Source organism: Pleurodeles waltl, chromosome 1_1 (assembly GCF_031143425.1).
Source record: "Pleurodeles waltl isolate 20211129_DDA chromosome 1_1, aPleWal1.hap1.20221129, whole genome shotgun sequence".
NCBI classification, from domain to species: Eukaryota; Metazoa; Chordata; class Amphibia; order Caudata; family Salamandridae; genus Pleurodeles; species Pleurodeles waltl.
Genome location: NC_090436.1, coordinates 919033957 through 919061841, shown reverse-complemented (window position 1 = coordinate 919061841; position 27885 = coordinate 919033957). Strand labels below are relative to the sequence as shown.

Below are 27885 nucleotides of genomic sequence, written 5' to 3'. Positions count from 1 at the left end.
GTGTATTTATAAAATTAATGTATGAAAATGTTTCATTCCTCCTCGGTCTTTAATAGATGTTTACATATTTGTTTAAAATTATTCTTGTTTTATTTTAAAACACAGATTGTCTTGTTTCCATAGTTCCGGTTGTACCTCTCTGGTGGTCCCAGTTTTGCTTTCTTTGCCTTCCCTTTCGAATCATGCTAATTCTGCATTGCCCTGTGTAAATAAGTGTAGTAAATAAACAGTACTCGTTCATGATATTTTCCTGAGAATAAATTACATTGCCCCTCTCTTAAACAACTGATATTTTCAGCCCCTCTGACCTGATCATCTAAAGGGTCGCCACTTGGTTAGTTCTTTAAAGGCAGATCGACCAATTAGGTGGTGCTTTACTTCACAACCAACTTCTAACATAGCAATATATCACACAACTGTGCTGGTTATTCATTCATTGAAAAGAGAAGTATGCAGGGTCACACTGCCTATAGGACAATCAGGGAGAGCCCAATGGGCTGGTCTGACATCAGTGCGTGGACCATTTTTTAAAACAGAATTTAGGCCTATTTTATGGCCAGGTAGGGCAATTTTTACTGTTTATTTCTCTGATATTACCACAAATATTGCCTGCAGTAAACATGAATCTGTGCAGTCTCTCATACAATGCAAAATAACCATGCAGTGTGTATTTATAAGTTCAAAACAGGCCTGATTTGCTAGTGTCAGCCACATTTTTTTATATCTGGTTTGCTAATGAGGTCCAGTTTCATTTTCGTAGCTGGGCTAATTTTTTGTCCCAGTCCGATCCTGAAGTATGCAAGACTCTGTCCTCCTCGAACTCCACGCAGCTTGCTGATTGAGTTAACTATGAGCACAACTATTGAAAGTAACATCTCCTGAGTGAGCATTTCTGAATGTGACTGACTGTGTTGAAAAAAAAGGTTGTTCCGAAATTTTGCACTTTTAGCAGAAAGCCCTTGATTGAATTAGTACTTCACATGTGCAACGCAATTGCAGCTTCCATCAGGCTGTTAACATTTTTGTCAACTTCGTCTGAGAAAGAGATTGTTTGCCTCAAAATAAGCTGTGTGGTGGGGCAGGGAGACCACGCTTTAGCACTGACAACCTCTTTTGGCCTCCCCCCAACCGGTGACCTCCTTCTCCCTGAATTCACTCACTACCACTGTCCAACAGTGCACCTCATTTTTCCCTAGCCTCTCTCTAACATACAATTCATTTTTTTATAGTTCTGCTTGTAGTTCACTGACACCCAGTTCTGTGATTTGCACGGTACACGTTCTTTGCAGCAGGCACATTAATCCTCTGTGCTACTATTATGATGAGCCAAAACTGTCAATAAAGAAAATTCCAATCTCTCACCAGTGGAAACATTAATCACCAGAGCTTTCTTGACATTTGTATTGTTGACTGAAAGCTGCTGGAAGTATAGCTATAAAAAACAAGGGAAAACAATGGATAACAAGGGACCTGGAGTTCAAGTATAATTATTAAGAGACAAAACAATATGTATGTATGCAAATGGAAGAACAATCATACCCATATGCACTGTCCAATCAACACAAGATATATTTTATTAGCAACTGAATTACACAAAGAAATGTAAGTGGGAAGCATGTTCAATAAGAACAGACAGGCAAATTTGTGACAAAAATAAATACACCTGATAAGTCACAAATCAACAAAGATACAACATAGCCCTTGTACATATAATAGGCAATTCACATGGGATCAAGGTGTCAAAGTTGATTACGTTTTGATCCTTTTAGCAATACTAGGATCATCATCAGGATTAGATCAGATTTCTCTGAACACCTGGCCTGTTAACATCTGCATTGCCTGATCCCAATTCCCATTGTGGGTTGACATGACAGCATTATCCTCACCGCTAGGATTGCAAATCCGATGTGATTTTAACTGGCATGTGCAACAAAAATTAATTTTTTATGAAAAGGAATTCATTCTAAGGTTGGAAGGGGGTCAGCAAAATTGGTGTAATGTTACAGAATGGTGATTGTTTACATCTTCTGCACGTGTTTCTATGTAGGCAGCAGCACAATTTTGTAGTCTATGAGCCTTTCTAACTGCTATTTTATGTTGTTTGGACACAATTGTATACTTCAGGACATCACCACATCAACGAGTCTGTCTTTGGGAAAGTGATTGCATAGGAATCCACAAATATGTCAGGTATAAATATCACAGAGTAATAGGTAAAGTTACCCCAATATGTACAACGGACCGTAGTTTGGGTGTTCCCCCGCCTCCAAATGCTTACCGCACTTGGAGGGCTGGGATCATTTTCTGAAGTTATATAGTAAACAATTTCTCACCTTTTATTTGTTAATCTTTTTGAAAACAAAATATTTGAGAGCCTTAATTAAAATAGGGAGAAGAAAAAGGTAGAGTATAACTGGTAAGTTTGGCCAAGCAACTTCTATGTGTGCATATCATGCTGTGTTTTGAGTTAAGGTATTTTATGAGGAAGTATTCTAGTGCAGTTCCTGTAGGAGAGGAAAAGGCAGGATAAGCATCTAACTCCCTAACATGCTTGAACTAGCAAGGAGAGGCATGCGGGGGGAGGACCGCTCACTACTGAATGTAGAGGCACTGTGAGCGTAAAGGTGCGGACACTAAAGTTCAGCAAGCAACTACAGCCTGCAGAGCTGTCCGCAAAATGCAGAACAGTTCAAGAATTTGCTTGTAATAGAGTGCTAGACCAGTTTTCACAACTTCGTGGCAAATGCGCTCTGTTTACTGCTTCCATTGAGGTCTCCGTTCTCTCCACTGTTTATGGATGAACTTGAAGAATATTTTGCTTGGTACTCTAATAGGTAGGTATATTTTTCTCAACAAAGTTTTGAGACCGAAAATTCTGTTGTCCTGCTTTCTTCTCATTTTTTTTTTAGTAAACTACTTTTGAGTATGCTCACTTTCTCTGACAAATGTGTAACCATGACACTGTTTCGATTTTATTTCAGTTGAAAACACTGTGATATAAATGTTGATTGCGAAACATTTTCCTTCTTTTCATTACGTCCCACCTGACGTTTTTCTTCTTTCTTCACAGTTCATTTGCCTGCTCATCTTTGAAGCCCCACTGTAGGTGAGTGATCGTCTTCATCCGTCTCTCTGACATGGTTGTCCAAGAACAATATTTGCAGTAACCCAGTTTGCCTAAATTATTGATTCTTTCTCAGATGGCGAGGTTATCAAAGTATTCGTGAAAAGAGCTGTAACCAGTTATATTTGGTCATGTAGTGTACCTTGCTATTATATTTCTGAATAAATCGTAATATAAACTGCATGGTAGTATTCTATGCAATCGACTAGTGACATATTCAATAAAATGTTGATTGAATGCACTGGTCCTTATACTATCTATTGATCACACTGTGCCAGAAACATGGTGTAATATTGATCTCATTATATAAGCACCCATTTTCAATGCCTATTTCAAATCCCACAAGGACAATTCTTGATAAATTTAAGATTACCTATTCTGACCAACCACTAAATTGCACAGCATGTAAATCAATAACTATCAAAACAGCAAAATTCTTACAGGTGTTTATTTTGATGCGTTTCTAGACTTCATAAGATATATCATGAATTTAAAACATAACATGAAGAGAGTAATACTGCTTGAAGAAATAGAAAATGAGTTTGAAGCATTTATGGAAATAGCAGTGATGGCCGGTGAAGCATTCAATCCTGACAAGTTCTGATAAACCTCTGAGAGGAGTGCAGGTGATAATATGATATATCCTAGGAAGAAGGGCTTGAGGAGGATTGGCGATTATAAAACCTCTGTAAATAGGGAAAGAGGACAGATAAAAATAATTAATGCAAATGATCTGTACCCATGATTACTATTGATCATAAATAAATGCATATATTGTTGCATCCTACATAAAGTCATAAAATGCAAATTGTCTTTAAAGTGATTGAATATTAGACCTAACTGCTGGACAAATCATATGTGCACAAATATTACTTACACGTATCCTTCCCTTGCCTTTATTATTGTGCTTGAAAATGTGCACAATTCAGCCCCGATGTATTTTGTGTAAGTCGTAGAATGACCTAAATTCGTATGTCCTATTAAATGTAATATAGAACCACTGGCCTGGTTATCAAGTGCTCTCCAATCATAATCTATGAAACTAGAACACTCTTCTAATATCACACCTTCATTGAGTAGAAGGTCAACTCAATGCCATCCTATTATTTGTTACTTATCACAACTTCTCTTAAGGTCTTGCTGGTGTTGCCCTGAGGAACCGCGATATAACACAATCACCTAATGAAATGGCCTCTTACTCTTTAATTAATTTGTGGTGATTCATTCAGAGAGCGCCTGATCACTACATGACGCACTGGTTTACCAATGGCCGCCTCTTCTGGATTTACTCATTTTTCCATATAGATGGCCTCCATGGTGCTGCCTTGATTCATTCACCTGATTGGTTCATCTGGTTCCTTCAGTGATTAATTCAGTGATAAATGTAGGGAACACGGGATCCCTGCACATCACGCTTCATTTTCTTGGTGGCTTCCCTTTTGAATATACAAATGTTTGGGCAAACAATAACCTCCATGCTGCTGCCTTGACTTGTCCCCTGAATGGCTCTACCGGCTTCTCCTTCAGCATCCACCATCACACTCGATTTTGTGGTGGTTCAGCCTTGATCCATTCAGCTCTACCAGCAATTTCCGACACCTTCTGGAACACTGTATAGGTACATCTCCTACATGACAGAAGCCCCTTCACTCCCATGAGCACTTCTGGAGTGGCTTCCACTTCTTTGCTGCTTCTATACAGGAGGCCTGATGGTAAATTAAGTGCTCACCCCAAACTTCCCTGTCCTGATAATGACCTCCTATAGCCTAGAGGATAAGTTCCATTTTTGGACTCCAACTCAAAAATCACTCAAGGAGTCAGAAGTAATACCTCTTCTGATGTTCTTTTCACTATCTATTCACACTGGCACCCTTTCACGTTTATGAGCACTTTCTTGCTACAATTACAAAGGATTGTATTCATAAACTTTGTAAATAAATTGCATTCATTGTAATTTAATGTGATTGAGTCTTAAACTCTTTAATAAGGTCATCAATTGTTTAAATTGTATGCAACTTTTGATTTATATAGTCTCTGTGGATAATGGCTGCATCCACCAAGTTATGGAATTGCTATGTTTGAATGTCTACAATGATCCATTATTGTACTCTTCAAAACTGGCACCAATTAAATCTCTAAATAATGACAGCAGTTCACTGTACAAAATTATGCTAGCTGACCTGATCATATATGCACATCTGGCTAAAAGGCAGATTACGTCATTGCTAAGGTGGTGGGCCAAACCTTTAATTTGCTAAAGCTGTTCTTCTTTCAATTCCTTATGCTTGTTTTTCGGTTACAGTAGTTCAAATGTAATAGTACATCTTCTTTGCACCAAAAAGTGTAATTAATTTCCTCCTGATGCACATTAAAATTAAAAATGCATTCTATACCTGTTCTTAGAATATTTGCACGTTAGGAAGTAACAGACTTGTTCTATTAAAATTGCATGCAAAAATGCTAAGTAAATAATAAATTAAAAGAATATAATAGTCACAACACCTGTGCCAATATGTATTTCAAATGAAAATGTGTAGGTAACACTGTTGTTTCACCTCTAGGGGCAGATTTAAGAAAAGTGGTGCTGCACCCAGTGCAGAGCCACTTTCCTGGAGCCCCTTAGACCCCCCTTACCTCCACCATGTGTGCACTGCATTTAAAATACAGCACACCATGGGGTAGGGGGCAATGGCATCAGAAATTTTGATGCTATTGATGTACTGCTCATGTTAGCACCAACATTTTGGCGCTAACACTGAACAGTACATAGGGGCCCGTTGGTGAACAAATGGTGCAAAGAAATCTTTTTGATTTCTTTGCACAATTTTTCCAGCCCCCATAATGGGGAGACGCTCCCTTGCATACATTATGCCTAGCGCAGGCATAATGTGGGCAAAGGGTTACAAAATGGTGCAATGCATGCATTGCGCCACTTTGTAAATATGGTGTGGCATTTTTTCCATAATATTGCCACATTAGCCTAAAAAAATTATACTAATGTGGCGATATATGGCGCAGGGGTCTCTTAAATCTGCCCCATAGTCATGGTGGCTTAGTGGACTAATGCATCCACTCCAGTCAGGGCTTGCAGGACGTGAAAGGGGCGCACGCGGAGGTGGGAGGAAGGAGGGAATAAACATCAAATTATTATTAAAAAAAAAAAAAACACTTACCTGAACGCCGCGGGCTGCTCCGCTCCTCCTTCTCCTTTGCTTTGTCCCTGGCTCTGCAGGCACAGGCTGTCAGCCTGCCCTGCGACCAATCCTGATGCTGCTGAGAGCAGCATCAGGATTGGCTGGCATCGTCCAGCCAGGGCGCTCCCAGGCAGACTAGGAGCCTGTGCATGCTCTCTCCAGCCCAGCAACTGTGTTGCTGGGCTGGAAAGAGCCTACTGCGCATGTGTGTTTGACCTGCTCGAGATGGCTGGCCAAAAATACATGCACAGTGAGCACTCCCCCTCACTGCTCGTCACCCCAGTGGCCCCAGCCCTTTACCAGAATACAATAATAAACTCAGTTTATTATCATTTTCTGGTAAATTGATGCTGCTGATGCTGCTGACGGGGTGGGGGAGGTGACACTCCTCTGCCCTAATGGAGGAACCACCCCTGATCCACTCCTGTAATCTCTGTTAGGCATCATGGTCACACGTTTGAATCTTGGTGGGTCCACTTAGCCTAAACTGAAGATAAAATGAGTACCATTAGTTAACAAGAAATATCTGTAATCAGTGCCAAGAATACCCTATGAGTGAACATGTGCTTTAAAAAATGCATGTTATTCAGAAACACATTACCTAAAAAGTGCACTTTTATCCATTAAAGATATCCGACAATTTAGGATTCTCTTCAGCAATTGTAAATTACTAAAACATATCTAGATGACTGTTTTCATTGGATTATCAGAAGGTAGTTAGTCCTCTGTAGCTGTGAGTAGCATACACATCTTTTGAAATAAAAAGACTTCCAGTTAAAGCTGCAATAGATGCTATTTTTCTATAACATCACCTTAGCTCTACAAGGAGATGTTTTGTGCCACCCTGAATATATGGGGAAGAGACAAGCAAGGTAACATGTTTTAGAAGTAAGCACATGTGTCATTGCCTCTTATTATACAATAAAACCCAGAGAGCGCACATTTGGTGTATATACAATATTTGGCTGCTATCTTGATTGGGCTGGTGCCCAGCCCCATAGTCAGTTTCATTTATAAAGAAACAGGTTTTGTTACCATCCTTTGCCCACACAATCAAATAATATTCCCCAAATTGGTTGTGATTAGGAGTTGGAATAGTAGATGTCACCTCTTTAGTGTCCAACACCTTCCTCAAGTTAGTGTACATTGGAGTGGGAATAGTAAATGTCACTCCTTTAGTGTTCATCATCTTCCCCAATTTGGTTTATTTTAGAGTGGGATTAGTAAATGTTACCCCTTTAGTGTCCAACACCTTCCTTAAATTGGCTTAGATTGGAGTAGGAAGAGTACATGTCACTTCTTTAGTGCTCAACTTATTCCCCAAGTTGGTTTAGTTTGGAGTGGAAATAGTAGTTGCCACCCCTTTAGTATCCAACATATTCCTTAAGTTAGTTCAGGTAGGAGTGGGAATAGGAAATGTTGCCCCTTTAGTGTCCAACACCTTCCTCAAGTTAGTGTAGATTGGAATAGGAATAGTAAATGTCACCCCTTTAGGGCCTGATTACGAGTCTGGCTGTCTCAAGACCGGCAGACTCACGGTGGCAGTTGGACCACCACGGTTGTGACAGTCCAACCACCACAACATTACAACCCTGGCGGTTGGACTGCCAGGGAACCGCCTTCTCCTCCAGGAACTCTGATTCCGACAGGCTTGGTTGTGATCAGCCAGGGCAGCACTGAAGCCAGCATGGTTGCTCATTTTATCTTCTTCCGGGCATTCCAAACTCACCCCTCACTGGCCTTGGTGCTCTGCCCATAAGCCACCCCTCAATGTCTTGGTGCTCTGCCCATATGCCACCCCTCACTGGCCGTGGTGCTCTGCCCATCTGTTTTGCTCCTGGCCAGCACTCAGACTTTTCCAGCCAAAGCTCCTTTCAGAGTTCCGTTACTCTACATTCATGGTACTTTACATTAGAAAATGAGTCAAGGTGAAACGCAGAAGCCACACTCAGAGAATTCACTTTAGTTACTCCTGCTACTGTACTATCTCTCCTCCATCTCAGATTCAGGCTCACAGACCAGATTTTGCTTCAAAGTCACAAGTGGGGCAGTCAGCTGCCTGGAATGGCATTCCTAAGGGCAGGAGATATAAAATTAAAAACTTTTTTTGCATCTCATACCTTATTTCTAAGCATTGTAAATAAGAGATGTTCGTATTACTCAGTTTACAGAGTTTACCAATCTCCTAGATGGAAAGCTGAGACTGTTGCAGGGGTTCAAACTCATGACTTTCTAACATCTACCTTGCAATACCACATTTTGTGATGGTCAGGAGATCATCACATTTGGCTGCTGACCACATGCTTTGGGATATGTGCCACATGTATTTATCACATATCACATGAGATACGCCAACTACCAGGGATGAGCACCAAATGTCAGGTTTAGTCACCATACATTGGAATCACCCACCTGATTTCAGTGATGTCAGTCATGAGTCATTAATGCCCCTCATATTAAGAGATAACCAGCAAATTCCAGGGGAAAGTGACATGCCTGAGATCTGAAGTTAATGCCAGAGCTGGCTGCTCTTTTTAAGCGATGGGGCCTGCCCCACAGATATGGACCAGACATAAATGAATATCCACCATCTGTCCTCCTTATACCAAAAAGAGGCTCTAAATTCCTAGAGAATGGCACCACCTGCCATGAACTCGATGTGCAGTGACTGAAATTATATACATACTTGCAGACCTGAGTGCTCAGCAAACCTGTCTTATTTTCCTGAGACCCTGCAGAAATATACCTGAGTGGGAGACTATGTTTGGAGGCAGTGAGTGGAGCATCAGCAGCACAAAGGCACAGGGCACAGGACAAAGGGACACAGATGATTAACACCAGAAACAAGAGCAGAGATTTAAATGAGATGCAATTTCCTTCATTCCCGTCTGGAAAAATAGCAATACAAGAGCATTGAAAACTAATAATAAATGTAATAAATTGGAAAGCATTTGATGACTGGTCACATAATGCAGTCCTATCCCATTCAATGGTAGGGGGCAAAAACTGATGCAAACATCATAGGTCAAAGTTGCAATTGAAGTATTTTGTATAGCTAAAAATACAGACATAATTCTGTTTTTACCCTTAAAAAAACGTCACCACCACGGCTGAGGAGAACAAGTAAATTTGTATGTTCCTTAACAGAATCTTTTAGTGCGGTCCTACAAAAGGGCAACATTTAAAAAAAAAGATGGATTGTTTGGAGTGACAAATGGACCACTGATATAGTATGAATACCAAAAATATCGATATATAGAAATAGAGGGAATTTTCTATCAAGAACAAAAATATTGCCTTTCTATACATAACTAAGACAAACACTAATATCGAGCAAGCAAATATCGTTGACCAAAAACAGATTTTTACAAATATCAATGACAAAAATATCAGAAACACACACATAGTCAACTATAACTAAACATATCATGTCAAAAATATTGAACACAGCAATATAGACTACAAAATAATCGTTAAAATAATTGTATCCCCATAGAAATCAATAGAAATATATTACAATTATTTTTTAATAATTATTCAATAAATATTTATAAAATATATACATATTTTTTTACAAACAATAAATATGTTTACCAACATTGTAATTAGTGCAGCAAAATGTGTAAAGTATAAATGAAACATTAAAAAAATAAATAAACAATTATTTAATATATAATAATAAAAAATAATATATTTGAAAATGCATTAAATATGTACAAAATGTAAAAATGACACTCAATGTAAATTTAAATGTTAAAAAATACAGTATAGAAATCTGTGTCAATTGTGATGTATTTTTATTGTTTGATGAAAAGAAAATATTTTATTTACTAAAGTTAGTTTACTATTACTATAAGCAAAACATTAACTTTTACAGTACCTAGAGTAAACCAACCACTCCAATTCAAACCAATTTAAAGAGGGTGTTTGACACAAAGGGCCTGATTTCGAGTTCGGTGGATGGGATGACCCATCTGCCGAACTTCAGACGGGAAGGCTGCCGCCATACTGGCTACCTCCCCGCCAAGCTCATTACGACTTTCCCACTGGGCTGACGGAAAAGTGACAACTGCATGGGAATGCAGTGGCCCCCCTGTGGCCCTCTGCACCTGTTCTCTGCCAGCCCTCTAATGGGAGTGAAACCACCATGAAAAGCCTGTTGGAGAACCACGTCATAATCAGCAGGATGGCACTGACTTCTGACGGAGATGGCGGTAGGTTTGTGGGGCTGCCCTCCAACCTTGTAATGTGGCAGTCAGACAGCCACAATCGCGGAGGTCCGAGGACCGTCACACTCATAATCAGGCCCTCAGAGTTTGGCGGTCTGACAACCCAACCACCAGGCCCGTTGTGAGGAGACTGCCACCCCACCTGGCTTATTACAAGTTTTCCACTGGGCTGACTGGCGGAAACCAGGGTTTCCACTGGTCAACTCAGCAGAAAACGTGCTGCGGCATTGTACTCAGCCCAGTCCAATACCTTTGCACGGGGCGGCGACTGGCACCCACGGAATACGCACTGTCTGCAAAGCAGAAAGTGTTTATTCCAGCAGTGCTGGGGGGCCTGCACTGTCCAGGAACTGGCCCCCAGCATTTGTTCTCCACCAGCCTTGTCATGGTGGTTGAATTGCCATGAAAGGGCTGATGGAGAACATGGTTGTAATCAGCAGGGAGTCATTGGTCCTTCAAGTGGGTATGTCATTATGAGGAGATTCTTGGTTATCTAGAATGAACTAATTTTTCTTCTAAAAAAGTTGTTGCATTTACTGTTGAATGTTCTATCTCTACATAAAAAGTCTCCATGGCCTGCCTCCAGTTTCATCATCTTCACAACTAGTTTTCCTTCTTGATATTCCTTCTCTGATACCTTCCTGTAATTATTGCTATCCTGTTTTATCCCCTACACTGCAATGAGTCACTCTGAGAGAGATTATATCTTGGCTTCCACTGCTCACTCACAACTATTTTTCCCTCGGTGTCTTAACTATAAATGACAATATATCTAATTGGCCCATATTCCACATGCTATTTCTGACACAATTATGCTACTGCCTATGCCAATGCCAGTTGTACTTATCCTTTGTGTACCAGTTAGTATTTTTGTAATAATCTTGCAAAAGTACTTTTATGCTGACTATCTTAAAAACCTGAACTTCAGACTGAATCCTGGTTTATGGTGGTGGAACATGAGGTGAATGGGGCACAATTCCTTGAGGAATTGTTGCAAACTGTAGCACTTGAAAATGTCAAGGTCATGCATGGTTATAAAATTAGCATATTTTTTATCAATTGGCAAGCTGAGAGCCCAATACAAACTAGGTGTAAGCGGAGGAAATTTCAAGTGAATGTAGAGAAAATTAGGAGAAAATCAATATATATTATAACATTGGCAAACTACCGTTTGGAATTAGTTTATATATAAAAAATGAAGAAAGGTATTTGAGTGAAAACGGGTGTACTTTGAGAAAATGAAAAGCCAAACTTAAGGGTGTAGAATAAATGTGTTTGATAAAAGGAGAAGCTGGCTTTTGTAGACAGAAATAATCATATTTATGTGAGGATTTACGAGAAGATGGGAAACCTGTTATTGATGTATTGGCAAAAGGTCATAGGTGCTAGTTTATTACTTGCTGCTTTGGATATTTCTACCTTCTCATAGAGTGATTTCCTGAGTTTCACTCATAGCTTTTTATCAGATTGTCTTTGCGATATAAAACTGTTATCTAAGACATCTACTTGTAAAATTAATGTACCAATAAAATCATGCTCTCTGAACCTTTGTGTTCCCTATACCTTGCAGTAGTTCTGCAGTCTAAGCTTGCAGTAACTGTCTAGCCTTTGAGATTGCTCTGCTGTCTAAGGCATTTGATAGTCAATCTAGTCTTGTTTCCAATAACCACATTGATCACATAAAGGGGAGTACCACGCATATTATATCACTAACGCTGCTAAGAAGGGGCAGGATGGGAAAATAAAAGGATAAGTGAATAAATGTGCTGTACACATTTAAAAAAAGATGGGCTGATGAATCAGTTTGCTTAACCATGTTAACTGAACTGCCAATGCAAACAATATTTGTGTCCATTTTCCTAGGGAGCATGTAATGTAAACTGCACCATATGTTCAAACTTCTTTCAATATTTCCTTGGCTTTGTTCATTCATCAAGCCTGAGTATTTCTCGTATGGAAGTCAATTTGGTTTTGACAAGAAATACCATAAAGCATGGCTGAGTAGCCACTTGATTCCCCAATCACTGAATGGAATGTGGTTTGTACCCAAGAGAAAATTGTACATTAACCTCTCTAAGTTATAAGTCGTATCGTTCTTCTTTTCTTGCTAGACAAGGGGTTTCTAATGCAAATGCATGACACAATGTAGATATTTATATAAAAAAGACTAATCCTGACACACTACTTTCTAATTTTCCTTGTTGTGTATGCGCAACATGTCCTTTACATATCATTGCTTTCTCCTTGCCTCTGATTCAGGAGGTGAAAGTAATTGAGCAGAGCAATTCTGCAGGCAAGCTTATTACTCAGTATATGAGGGCTAAAATCACTGAGTTGTTTGAGATGGGTGATGTTCTTGTCCTCTGTACATCAAAGTCAAGAAAACAAAGACAATCATCACTTTCTCATTGTAGATGAGACTAAGGGCCAGATATACGAAATTCAGTTTTTGCATTTCCTAAATAGTGACTCCTAAGAAATTGCTATTTAGGAAATGCAAATTGGAATGTACACAATTAGCGATATCCTAATAGAGATTCCTATGGAGTAGGAATCGCTATTTAGAAATTTCTAAACCATTCTAATAGGAAATCGAACATTTGGAAATGCAAGGGTTCCTATGAGCCTAAGGTCCCCCTGGGTGCACCCCCCAAAAAAGTGGTGCACATGTAAAACTCACAAATGCACTAGGGGCAGGTATGCACTCTATGGAACTTTAAAAAAAGCACTTTTGGGTGCTTTTTAAAAATTGAACATCGTTATCATCGGATTGGATCTGGTGGTATTAGCATTTCCTAACTACCCATTTTGCATTTAGGAAATGCTTTGCACATGTGCTTAGGAAATAACAAATAGGAAATCCCTATGTGCAATTTCCTGTTTAGGGAATTGTAAAATGTGATTTCTACTGTGTAGAAATCACATTTTGCAACCGCATTTAGGCCTTTGTATATGTGGAAAGGAAGTATTTGCAATTTGGTCCATTAAGAAATGCAATCTCCTTTCATATACCTGGCCGAAGATGCTGTAACAGCTGACTTGAACTCATCCATTGTAAGCAAGGTGAATTAAAGGATGTCCAATATTGGTGCCTTGGCATGCATCTGTAAAGAGAAGGATTTCCTTGATTAGCTCAACTCACTTAAATTGCCATGGCAACATATAGAATTATACCATCTTTCACAACGGGACCCCTCTAAGTAAGGTATGTTCCATCGATTACCTGGGGGTAAGAATCAGCAATAATATGCATTGGGAGGCTCAGATTGATAAAAGCATAGCCCTTCTATCGCACAGATCTGGGGTTATTCTGTGTTTTCATAAATCCACCACAGAGAGAGCGGTCTCTCCAGCCATCAAAATCTATTTGGCGAAGGCCCAGGGGGCTGTGGTTTATGGGGCAGAAATTTGGGGATTTTCTAATGTAAGTAAACTCTCTGTGGGGGGAAATAGGCTTATAAGATTGCTTCTGGCATGTCCTCGGAATACCCCTCTGATCCCAATGTTTTGGGACTTTGGTCTTTCACGTATCTCAGATCTAATTGTCCTAAGACCCCTGCTTTTTTTGGGTTCGCATCTTGACTACTCCTGAACCAATTGTATATAAGGAGTCCCTCCAAGATATTCTAGATAGACCCAATGCTCTTTCTATTCCTTGGCTTAAGCATATCTCAAATTGGCTTCGTATTTTGGGTCTTAAAAACATTTGGAGTCAACCTTACAATCTAAGGAGGGACCACAGGAAACACTTGAAAATAGTTTATTGGACTTATGTCAGGGAAAACTACCTTCTACATATGTCACATGGCAGACTGACATCCCAATTTCTTGATCTCAAGTGGTATCCTCATCTTGAACCATTTATGGATTCAATTTATGACCCGCTAAGCAAAAGTTTATATATTCAGTTTAGGTATGGATGCTTACCTCTTAAATCTTTTAACAGCACGTGGAGTTCTACTACAATAACTGATTTATGTCCCAGCTGTAATTGCACTCCAGAATCCGTAATACATTTTATGTTCATATGCCCCACATATAGGACTGCACAGCGGAAGTGGCTACGCCCAATTTGTAGGAATATGGGTTGAGACATCGCAAAGATGCCCTAAGGATTATGATGAGGGATACCTCCACTCCCCTGTTCTGTGCGGTCAGCAAGTTCCTTGTGGCCGCATGGTACATACACACACGTTATCTAAAAAACGATAATGACTAGTTCTAAGTTCTATAGTTTTAATTATTTATTTTTGACTAATATATGTCTTTTAAGATTACTGTGATTGTTCACCAGCTGTTAATGAGACTGTTAAGAGAAATAGGCTTTCAGATGGTTAAACACAACTTGCGGGAAGTATGTTTATGATTTTAAGTATTTATGCTTTTATTCTCCTCCTAAGTTATTTCTGATAGCATGATAGCTGTGTCCTCTCTCTTTGAAATTGATTTTTATCTCTGTATTTTTTATGACGTTATTGCTTTGATGGTTGAATATAACCGAATAAAGCTGTGTATGATGATGATATAGAATTATTGATGGGCCACTGTAAACAATAGGAATGTTTTCCACCACTGGGATTCTCAAACACTACAGATAAACAAGGAAAGTTAAGCTTTATCTGTTAAAATTGCTACTGAGAACCACAGGACACAACACATCTCCTTTATTCAGGGTTAGCATTTTCAATTTTATATGGGTTCCATACAAGTTAGCTATTGTGAACAGGCTTTCAAATCATTGTGTTTTAAAGAAGTAAACATAGACTCAAGTGGGCAGGTTAATGCTCCAGGACTGAGCATTCTTACTTCACTGCAATGGAAAATAAGCTTTGTTTCTCACTGATGTCATGCAATCGCAGAAAATACGAGCATTTAAACAAACTGATCATAATAATGGATGGCTAAGGGGCCCTTATAAACATATCGATCCTAGGTGAGTAATTGTGAATAACAAGTATATTGGTCCTGAGTGACATAAAGTAGGCAACAAGAGTAGAGCCATCTATAATTTTATGTTATGTATGGCCCTTGCTTTTAATCTCTCACTTGCTGACAGCAACTGTACAAGTGTAAATGAGACATGACCTCAATGCATCTGACTTCTGTCTCTTATTAAGTCAGGTGTGCAGTGCCTTACCCCCACCGCCGTCTGCCCATCCCTTCACACTACCACCCACATTTTAAAAAATGGTAGCTGGGTGCTGCCAGCCTCCCACGACAACTTCGGCATCACTCTCATTTACTCTCACAAATATTTTAAAATGTCTGGCCTCCCATCACCCTTCCTCACCAGCCTCAGCATTTACCTTCAATTTTCGCACCCAGAGTGTAGGGCAAACTGGTTACTACTAACCCAGCTACACCATCCTCTACCTACCCAAATGTAAAAAATATGACCTGCTGCCATCCACATGTAAAAAATATGACCTGCTGCCATCCACCACCAGAGCTTTCTACATTTGCCCCCCACGCATCAAACTGAAAAAGCTCCTTTCTCCATCCTTCACCTCTCCTGCCCAAATGCAAATAAATTAATACCTGAGTTCTTTGCAATCAACCTTACCAACACCTCTGTCTTCCCTGTCTCCACTAAAGCCGTGCTTGCTGTTTTCAATGGAGGAGAAAGGAACACAACTACTGTATTGATAGGCTCTTTGAGAGGTGTGTCAGCATATCTTTGATGTTTCTCTCCTGGAATGGGTCTGCAGTGAGTTATACTGATAGGGGAATTAGGCAGGCAGGGCAGGGGAAGCAAGCAAGTTCCCCTTTTGATGTCACAGCAGTAAGAAACAACTTTTGTTTCTGACAACTGTGGCATAGCAGCAGTGAATAAATGGAATCAGAATTAATCAAATCAGTCCACAAATCAGTAAAACATAGTCTAGGGCAATAGATGTCCAGTGAAGGAAATTTTTTATAAGGTGCTAACAGAAACATTGAAAGTCATATTGTCAGATGAATGAGTTTCACTAGCGGTGCTTTCCTACAGACTATTCACTGAGTGATAACAGAATCAATTAAGCAAGAGGGCCATATTTCAATTACTACATTAATATTATCTATAAGTTCATATACATTAAAAAATCAATGTATATTAACCAGAAAAGCATTAATGAGAGGCTACAAAAACTAAACATAGTTTTCAAAATATCTAAGAAAGCATAATCATAAAAAATATATGTCTTAGATAAAAAAAAAAAGTAATCTTCAAATTTATGTTGAGGGTTCTGTGCCTCCAAACATTATGGGCCCGATTATGAGCTTGACTTCTGGGAACACTCATCCTCCAAACTTCCAAAGGGGTGGTTGCCACCATGCTGGCTACCTCCCCCTTGGCCCCATTAAGACTTTCCTGCTGTGCTGACTGGCGGATACCAAGGTTTCCGTCGCTAAGCCCAACTGGAAAGTAGCAACAGCATCGTAATCGAACCAGCAGCAATGGGCACCCCCGGAATGCACAATGTCTGCTGTGCTGTGCAGGTTGTAACCAGCAGGGTAGCTCTGAGTTCCGCGACACCGTGGCTGATTCCAACCTGCACCACCGTCAGGCCATCAGGATCTCCATTCCCAGCGGAGATGGGGTTGATGGACCGGCACACTCATAATTAGGCCCTTAATGAGTTAAGCTTTGGGTCAGCAACTCCAAGTGAGGCTCCACAGAGTCCGTTATGCACGTCATGTTGTCCTTTGAAGACCACAACACGCACCTAAACAAATACATTCGTTAATATGGAGTGCATATTGTACATGCCCGATTTTTCTGTCTAGATTCATGACAATATGACTACCTTCCAGCTGCTCCACAGACTGCTGTTCGGTCAGCTGACACAAATAAAGGATGGCATAAAATCCACGGCACCGCATAGAACAGGAGGCACAGGGCTTACCCGATTCAGCAGTTTTGAGAAGTTTATAGTCTATCACAACTTAAAACAATATCTGTATACAAGATAACTGTTACTAAGAGCCTTGAGAGAAAGGTTTAGTTGGATCCTGGTCATTACCCAGTTAAAAATAACCTTTCCAGGTCATGTCATTTTGTTTGCCGCAGTGAAATAAGTTTATTTCAGCAGAATGAAGCCATTATTAGCTTGGCAGAGTCTACTTGTCAGAGCTTTATGGAGCAGAACACCGTTTGGCTGGGAAATTCAATAAATACTGTAATGTGAGAGGAGTTAAACTCCAAGGGCTGAGAGGGCACATAGAGGGGTGTATTTCATTAATGCAAGATTTTACAACTCTGGCATGAAAGCACAGGGATATAGAGGGAAATGTCACCTAATGTCATCGGTTCATCCCTTTCCTTTAAAATAGGGCAGAATTCCTCTCAATATTTCGTGGAAACGTTTTTTTCTGTATGATAAAAGATTTGAAGAACCGCTAGTAACTTAAGCAATAATAAATCTCAGTTTAGTTTCTACCGTTTTCAAGAGGAGAGTAGTACAACGACCTTGTGATACTGTGAACCTGGTCACTGTAGTAGGAAGTACTTAGCAGAGGCTGGGAAGATTGGACCTTGAAGCATGAGAAAAAGGACATCTCCTGTACACATTCACTGATGCAATAAAAAAAAAAGATTATTAACAATCATGAAGTATGCACATAAAAACACGTAGGGGAAGATTGACAAGCCCCTAGTGCAAACTTATTGCCGCCATAGCGTCATTTTTATGATGCTATGGTAGCCATTCCCCCGCTCTGTATTTACAAAGTGGCGCAAAGCATGCATTGCGCCACGTTGCAACCCCATGTGCCACATTATGCATGTGTCAGGCATAATGTATGCAAGAGCGGGATTCCCAAGCAGGAAGGTCCAAAAAAATGGTGCAGTGAAATTTACAAGATTTCACTTAGCCATTTTTTCCATCATTTTTAATGCCTGCTCAGGGCAGGTGTTAGAATGAATCACCCTTAAAAATCTATGGGCCTCCCTCTGCTTTGCTGCACCAGCATCAATGTTTTTGACGATAGTGCAGCAAAGCGCCATGACAGCATCAAAAATGTTGACGCTGTTGTGGTAACAACCGCCATGGTGCTCCATATTGTAAATACGGAGCAACCATGGTGTTGTAGGGTCAGCACTGATGCACCACTTTCTTGTAAATCTGCCCCATAGTGTCCATGCCCTATAGGTTATATTATGTAAATATTGATAAATGTTTTTTTTTTATTGTGGCAAAGTGGTGTCACAAATGTGGCATTTTGTTCGCTGTAGGAGGTGCAGTTTCACATCAAACATCTAAGTTTACCTTTGTGATTTGGGCCCAGCTTTTTACAGGTTTCAAATTTAGGATAGCAAATCATATCTATCCTAGTCCTTTTGGTAACATCAAAGGTCAGTCCAAAAGGATCATAAATTCTGTTACTAACTTCCAATGTCTTTACATCTGAGACTCGGCGACATGACACTAAACTTAATAAACACGCTAACTTCATTGTCAGTCTTTTCAATCTTAAATATCTATTATCAGGCCATGAAATCAACGGGGATATTGACATCCCACAAAACCTCATATCTTGCTCTAGAAGGTCTATGTAATCTGATACATTACATTACTCTACAAATCAACACATTATTTTCCACGCTTTTACCGTAAACCTGACTGTGACCTGAAGACATTGTAGACCTATAGGAATTTATTGTCCTATAGCTAAGACCTTTCTCAAATTGTTCCACCAGAAAACTGACCACTTCCACTATATGATCCAAACTTCTTTTAATGCATCAACATACCCATTTCATCCAAATTCCTTTGTATCTACATCTAGTGCCTGGTTCCCAAGATTCCTCAAGTAATGCCTCTCCCTTTCTCGAAAGTCCTAATACATCTGAAAATCACCGGACATTCTCCTAACAAGAAAGTTCAAAACCCCCACTTGAACTAAGGGATGTTCTTTTCCATCTTTGTCCCTCAAAAGGCCCTTTTCTGCAGGAAGATAAAAGGGTACCACACATGCAAGTTCAAAGAGCTTTGAAAACCACACTTGAGATAGCCAAAACAGAGTTGCCAGCACTTGAAAACATCCTTCTCTCCTTATCTTCTGCAGAACTCTCTAAATCATTGCAATGGGGGGAAACGCATTCCTCTCCTATCCTGCAAAAATGCATCCACCGCTAACACGCCTGAATCCGTCATCCAACTGAAATAACCTTTCACCCGAAATGATAGCCTACTCACAAAAAGATTTATCTCTATAGGGCCTCGAAGACCTGTCTATCTTGCTGAAGCACTCCTGATTCAACTTCCAATCACTGAAATCCTTTAAAAACCGCAAATACCAATCCGCATTTACATTCTCCTTTCCAGGTCATTATTCTGCTCTTGGAATGATTTTGTGCTCTCATCAAAAGAGCCAAAGCTCTTTCGCCAAATCTGACAGTCTAAGGGACCTCATGACCCTTAAACGATTTATATATGCCATTTTTAACAAAACCAATCTCCCTTGCAAAAAGTGCCTGAAACACATGAGAGCATAAAGTCCTGTGTCAACTGCAAACAGTTTATATGTTGATCTCTTTCTTTGTTTGACCACAATCCACCAGTTTCCTGTGCACCCAAACGTGCACTCCAACCGGATAGGCTTGGTTCAGATTCCCGAATGAAATCAATCAGGTATGCATTCAAATTTCCCTCACCCATTCCAAGAACCTAAATTCTCCAACCACCATTTCAGCTCTCTCCTTGTTTCCTGATCTGGAGTTATTTTGTCTCCATACCACCAGCATTCCCAAAGTGCTTTCGCCTTTACTCTCTGCAATGCTTGATAATGTAAAGGACCTGGAAATATTGCTTGATTTGAAGAAGACAATAGACTTATCAATCTTGCTAGTTCCCTCACGGTCAAAAAATCTCTTGTCAATACATAACAAATTTCCATTCCTTATTTTGCTCACTTTCCTCACTGAAAGTAGTAAAAGCACATTGACTCTATCTATTTGAAATCTAAAAACTCCAGACAGCATGTTGGAACTAACACCAACTTTTACTTGTTCACAATGAAACCCAGATCCTCCAATAGATTCATTATGATTTCCAACTCTACCTGAATTTGATTCAAGCATTGAGACATAGAGTGTGATTAAGGTCTTGGCAGAGGGGAATACTCCGTCAAAAGTGATTGATATCTCATCTGCCTTATTACTATCCCTTTATATCCTATGGAGATTATAATAAGGAGGACTGGATATCCGACACATATGTGATAAAGTATTTTCTCCGCCAAGACCTAAATGAGGCCCATAATCAGAATGTCATCAAGGTAAATAATTACATGAACTCCCCTCTCTCTGAAGTAAGCTACTACTGCTCTCAGTACCTCGGTGAAACATCAAGGCACCTTCCAAACAAACTGGAGAAAGGATAGACTATTTTCTACCACAGGTATCATAAAGAAGGCATCTTTCAGATCCAGCTTTCCCAACCAATCGTTCCTCAATAACATATCTCTCGAGAGATTGATATCATCCATCTTTAAATGTCTGTATACTAGGTACCTGTTCAGATCTCTCAAGTTCTTGTATTGGTCTCCATCCTTTTTCTTCTTCTCCTTCGGGAACAGTGTTCTCACAAACACCATAGTTTCTTTATTCACCTCTACTATTGTGCCTTTCTCTAACATACTGTTTATTTCCTCTTGCACCACACTCTCCTGTTCTGAATTCAACACTAGTTGCCTTGGTGGCTCGTTTTGAAAAGGCATTTCTGTAAATTCTATTTCAAAACCTTGTATAGTCTGCAACACCCAGGGGTCTTATGTTATCTTTTTCCACATTCCTCTAAAATGTTTTAATCGGCCACCTATTTTTCCTTAAAAAGAAGAACTCACTCTATTGTATGAAACAGGTGGTCCTTGACCACGGGATTTGTTTCCTCTCCCTCACTGAAAGCAACCTCTTTGTGGATAGAAGTGTTATACTGTGGCAGTTTGGTAATCTCTTCCATAACCTCTACATCTATAGTTGTTGTAATGGGACATTTGTAAACCTCAGCTGGAAAAAAGACCTCTTCTTCTGGCCCTGCAACCCACCCCCCAACGAAAATACTCAGCGCATATTATTTTGCGTCTTTTGTAGGACAGTAAAAGGGTCACATACTTCCCCAAGCTGTTAACTATATCTTCTCAAAATAATAATCCTTTTGGATTTTCACTAGCTCCTTTTCATGCTAAATCCCCTAATCTGGGGTTAATTTTCATTAGTATTGCTTTCATTCTTTCAGCATTTAGACTCTGTTAGCGTTACCCTCCAGAACAAGAAACCTTCACTCCAGCCTCTAAACAGGTTTAGATCTATATGAAGACCTCTAATATGCGCTTCTTCAGACACATGAGTTATAGAAGCTAATAGCCAAACCACATCCAAGAGTCTGTCTTGACATTGCTTCAATGATCAGTCTGGAACCTTTCTGGAATCTCTTCCCTTTTAAACAAGAATCATCTATTTTTCAAGAGCATTTCTTATCCATTTTATCTTATCCAAGTTCCCCACATGTTCCATGGGCCACCACTCTGCACTTCTAGGGTGCTTAAAATTAAGAGGCAATAACATTTCCTCTCCTAGCGTATTTTTGATAGAGTCTTTCGAAGTCAATGAGTTTCATCATCTGCAAAAGGGCTGTCACTTCCATCATCCCCTTGTTCGAGGTCTAACACACATTCATCTATAAAATCCTCATCCCCTTGCATGTATTCATTCTCTGAAAACTCATCTTGAGTAATACAATCCTGTGTGCCACCTCAGACACCTCTCTCTTGCATGCTGCATGGGACACCTCTGTTTTCATTATTTTTTGTGCTGCTAAGGACACCTCTCACCTTCAAGGTGTTAGACCTACCATCCTTTAAGGGCAACATTCCCCTGATCAAGATGATTTGCTTTTGTTTTTTTCCAATTAGCTGAATCTGTATCAGATAAAGTCCAATACTTATAGTCTGATTCCTTCCTCTTTTTCTAATTTTACATAACTGTATCTACAATTTCCTGTATACAGCTTCTCATTTCATGCTGAATTTATCTTTTAACTATATTTTAATTTATTGTTCCTCAAGTATCTCTGGTACCTCTTTTCTCTTTTCTGCTATTTTATTTTAAAATATGCTTTATAAACTTGTCCAAACACAAACTGAGGAAAAACCCTATCTATTTGCATTCTGAATCTACCCCTCCTGAAACAACCTCTCCTGAAATGCCCTCCCACTGTCCTTCACCTCACACCAACACAGTAACAGACATAGTACATTAATTGACAGAAAGAGTCTGCTGCATGATAACATTCAAAACAGCAGTGTCTATTCTGTTTCAAACACCGGGCCAAGTCTGATCCAAAATGGTTTCAAAATCTCGTAAGAATTCATCTCCTTGCTTTTCCTCATCTCTTTCATCTGAGCAAAGAAATGCTGCCATGATCAAAATACTCACAGACTTGGAACTCAGAGGAGTGCTTGCATCACTGGCACGGCCTCGCTTATGCCGGTTCTTGGATGTGTTTGCCTCACGGCCACAGCCTCCCTCATGGCGTTTCCTGGTCGTGCTTGCCTCACGGGCACGGACTTGCTCTTGGTGGCTCTTGGTCATGAAACCATAGCCTAAGTGCGGTAAGTGCATTTGAATGCATGCATAAATCAAGCATAAAAAATGAAAACATTTCCAAATATTAATGTAAACTAATACATTTGTGCTAAAAATGAACATTCATTACAATATATTTACCCTAACTTAACCAACGAACAATACCTAGCAAATTGATTCCATAAATTGGAAGCCAAATTCTTAAATATAATCATAAACACAGTGTAAAACAATATATATCAACATCCCAAAGCTAATTCAAGTAACGTAACGTGGTACTTATCTGATGAGGAGCAGCATTTAAAAGAGGAAGAGGATTCTGAGAAGAGACTAGGGAATACTCCCTCAGAAATGTAGTACGATCCCATTCCATCCTAGGGAGGTCATAATACGGAAGAAGAGATACGTTTGTGATGGGGTATTCCCTCTGCCAACATCTAAATCAGGCATGTAATATATTTTTTAAAGTGCTGCATGGAGTAGCATTCAAGGGATTCATGCATAATGACAGAATCTGGTCTTGAAATGAAATCACTCCTATCTCTTACCACACAGTAAAGAAAGTCTCCTAAATGTTTTCTACATTGGAGTGTTAAATATTAGTGAGTCAAGAACAGACGATTTTAAACATGAAAAGAAACTTTAAAAGTATACAAAATATAATATATGTATATGATATGTAAAAAGTTTCTTGAATGTTGGTTCCACAGGGGGACCATCAAGGCACAAATGATTCTGACCAATCTTCCAGAGGCTTCATCCAGCAGATTGTTTCAAACTTTATAAAAGTGCTTTATTCGCTTGCTGTTGAAGCTGTGAGATCTGATTTCTACTGATATCATCTTTAAAAAAGCAAGTTTTGATGTCCCCTTCCACAATCTCTGTTTTTAACACAGTGATAAATCACTGTTATCGTAGAATGCTGAAGCTCTTTCATATCTCTCTGTTTTACTGTCAGAGCTGCAATACTTCTAGGCAGCTCTTTCAACAAGCATTGACAAAGCCAAATAAGGCTGTTTTTAAAGTGCTAATTCTTGTAAATAAAGGAATTGCTGAATGCTTTTTACATACATTGAAAGCACATATGTGCTATGTTACATTAAAGCCAGCCTCACTTATTTTCCCATTGCTAGGAAGAAGTAGCAGAAAATGATTGCTTTTTGTATAGAATGCACGATTGTGTGTACATTTCAAATGGAAATAGTCTGTCATGTAATCCAGTGGAAACTGTGAGAAAACATGGCTGATTGCAGAGGCACCCTGACTTTTTGCTCCCATTTTTCACTTTTTGCTAGTATTTTCCTGACTCTGATAGTGCCGTGGGTACTGCTAACCAGTCCCAGGGCCTGTACTCTGTGTAAAATCAGTATGCAAATTAGGCTAGTTATAATTGGCTATGTCAACCTATAAGTCCCTAGTATATGATAGGGCATGTAGGTTTAGGGACCCCAGCATAGGTACTGCACCCATAGGTGCACTGCTGAGGTGCCAAGTGTCATTTTAAAGGCAGGCCTGCCTTGCTGGCTGCTTTTAAATTAAAGTTACACACAAATTCGTCTTTGGAAGTAAAAGTACTTCAAAAGTCTTAAACTACCTTATTTTTACAAATAGGCCACCCCTAAGGTGTGCCCTATGTTCCCCTAGGATTGGGTGCCATTAACTTTAAGCAGGGACCTTATAAAAATAGCCATGGTGAGGTAAAACCGCCAAATTTGATTTTCCCTCATTGTAGTGAATGGCCTCCATTGGCTAGAATGTAGAGACTTTATTTTAATTTATAAAGTCCCCTTGAGTGTGAGATCCCTCATGTTTGGTATCAAATTAATTGTTATAATAAATCCCACAACTTACAATTTTTGGATTTAACATAACTTGTTCAGATAAAGAGTTTAAAACTCTACCTAAAAAGTTGCCAACTTCAGCCCTGTAGTGTTTTGCTCTGATTGACCAGCCTCTGGCAGCCTGGCCAAGCTGCCTTAATGAGGTGTGAAGTAGCGTGGGCTGAACAACACAAAGGAATTGTTTTGGGGGAGGAGAACTTCCCTCAGCAGATGGAGAGGCAGGAAGGAGGGAGTGCTGCCAAACTGGTCTTCAAAGGCAGGGGAGGACATTTGGAGTAGCCTAGCACCTCCCTCACATCCTGCAAACCCAATTAGGTGCCCCGCTGATTAGATTAGGAAAGGGCAATAGAAGGGTGTGTCTAAGGTTTTCAGCCACTCCAGTGGGTGGGCTCAGTCAGATGTGACCTTCAAAAATCACTTTCAGCCATGATGGATTTTTGAGGAATGTTGTTTCCTGGGATTGATTTTTGCAACACTTCCCAGGAAGTAGTCAACACAGGGGTAAGGACCCTGCACCTGATTAGAGAACCAGGGACCCCCTGTTTTTCACCCAGGAGCAAGGATAAAACTGGCAGACGTGCACCCACATCTCAGATCCCTACCAGATCCCAACAAGGAAGAACTAGAGGAAAAGAAGGACTGCCCTGCTGGACCCCTGACCTGGACGCTACACTCTGGAGGACTGCACCAGCTGCACACTTGGGATTCACTACAAGAAGGACTTTCCCTGGCTTCAACTGGTTCAAGGAGGGACTCTCTGTTTGCTACAGGTGAAAAATTGCTAACCAGATTCCCCTGCACCAACTTCTGAAGCAACTGACCTGCTGACCAGGGGCCAATTTGGAGTTTGCGTCAGCTGCATTCTCGGAGTTGTAGTCCACACTCTCAAGGAGCATCTCAGAGCTTTTGGAACCTTGGTGTAAGCTGTGGACCTCAAAAGAACCTGAAAAGAACATCTGGAAGAAGATCTAGAAGTTTGGAGAAGTTTGGAGAAATTTTGAAAAAAGCTCCATAACCCGCCGCTGCAAGTCTAGCCGGCTTGCAGAATCATCCCGGTGAAGAAAAACCCTGAAAAAGTGACTGAGTCTGAACATAGAAAGTTGACCGGGACCTCCCAGGCAGTGTATCCAAAGAGGGCTCCAAGTACATCGGATCAAGATTCAGGTTTGCCCCGGTCGAAGGATTTTCATCTCGAAAAAATGACTACGTCTGAAGGTAAAAATCTCCACTGAGGGCTCCTGCGATGCGTACCCGAGGAAGAGTTCCAGGAGGTTGGATTGGAGGGGCGACTCGGTCCCTCTGAAGAAAATCTTCAAGAAAATGACTAAGTCCGAAGGTGCACTTTTGACCGAGGCCTCCCGCGGGCTGTAGTCGAGCAGGGTTCCTTCACGGTCGACCTCAAAATTTGACTTTGCCCCGGTCGAGGTGCGACCAGATGACCAGATTGCCACTATTCATTTCTAAGGGCAAAAAAGCATTAATTCTTTAAAAATTCATCTCTCCGGTTCCCAGTATCTGATTTTAATTGTTTTTGTGTCATTGTAAAGATACACATATAATCTATGTTCATAAATTGGTGTTGGGTTTTTATTGTGTTTTGTGTTTTACTTATTTACTGTTTTGTGATTTTTAAATACTTTACAAGTCTCCTAAGTTAAGCCTTGTTGCTGGTAGCCAAGCTACCAAGGGTTGAGCTGGGTTTAATTTATTGAGACCTAACTGGACCGAAGTGGAGGTTAGTGTCCTATTGCTAAGTGTAGCTACTTACCTGCCCTGACCGATAACCCATTTTCCAACAGAAACATTTTGCAGAAGGCAGACATGTGCACCAAACAGCCAACAGCATGAGGTGAGAGACAGGAATATTCCCATTGGTGATTCCAAATTCCACATTATGTATATCCCAAAGTATTGCTTATAATAGGGTTTGCATACAGCTGCAATGTCAAACCAGTTCTTAAAACGTGACTAGTAAAGAAACCACTAAAATGCCACCTTTTATTTGCTACATGAAAATAACTTAGAGAAGTCACATTAAAGCATACCTTCAATTTTAAAGATGTAAGTGAACTGTTTTGAAATTCCAAACCTTTCCTTTTAGATTGAGTTGGAAATGGCCTTTTCTGCAGGGTCAACCTCAGACTGTTTGCCCTCCTCCTCCTATTTTTCATACCTATTTTTTCTGGCTTCTAGGGATCTGTGTACTTTACCACTGCTGACCAGTGCTGAAGTGCAGGTTCTTTGTTCTCTCAAACATGGTAACATTGGCTTCTCCACAATTGGCTTATTTAATTCACTTGTAAGTTCCTAGTAAAGTGCCCTATATGTGCCTAGGGCCTGTAAATTAAATGCTGCTAGTGGGCCTGCAGCACTGATTGTGTCACCCGCTACAGTAGCCCTTCAAACACATCTCAGGCCTGCCACTGCAGAGCCTGGCAAGTGTATCTTCTTGCCAGGCCCAAACCTTCCATTTTATGGCATGTAGGTCACCCCTAAGGTAGACCCCAGTTTCCCCCAAGGGCAGGGTGCAGTGTATATGAAAGGTTTGACATATACCTTTTAAGTTTAGCATGTCCGGGTAATGAAAAACTGCTAGATTTATTTTTCTCTATTGCAAGGCCTATCTCTTCCATAGGATAGCATTGGGGTTGCCTTAAAACATCTTTAAAGCATAACTTCCAAATGGGACGAGATAGAAATATGGAGGTTGGTGCCCCTGGAATCACAATTTAAAATCTCAACTTATGGTGAAGTCAGAATGTAAACTGTAAGTCTGAAAATTTAACTTTTAGAAAGTTGGCAGTTTCTTACTTTAACCATTCTGTGCCTCTGCCTGTCCCTGAATACATGTCTGGAGTAGAAGACAGCTAGACCCTGTGAATTCCCACTAGACAGGCATACACAAAGGGAACTTGAGTGTGGCGTTAGC

At 40.1% G+C, this 27885-nt stretch overlaps 1 protein-coding gene across 19 annotated transcripts in view; it reads left to right on the top strand.

Moving 5' to 3' along the window:
• Positions 1-27885, top strand: part of PTPRD (protein tyrosine phosphatase receptor type D) — a 3982777-nt gene that overhangs the window by 3349536 nt on the left and 605356 nt on the right. For all 19 annotated transcript variants that reach the window (XM_069230134.1, XM_069230131.1, XM_069230149.1 and 16 more), the window contains one exon: positions 3071-3106. The gene's annotated coding sequence lies outside the window, so the exon portion shown is untranslated. The remainder of the gene's footprint in view (positions 1-3070; positions 3107-27885) is intronic.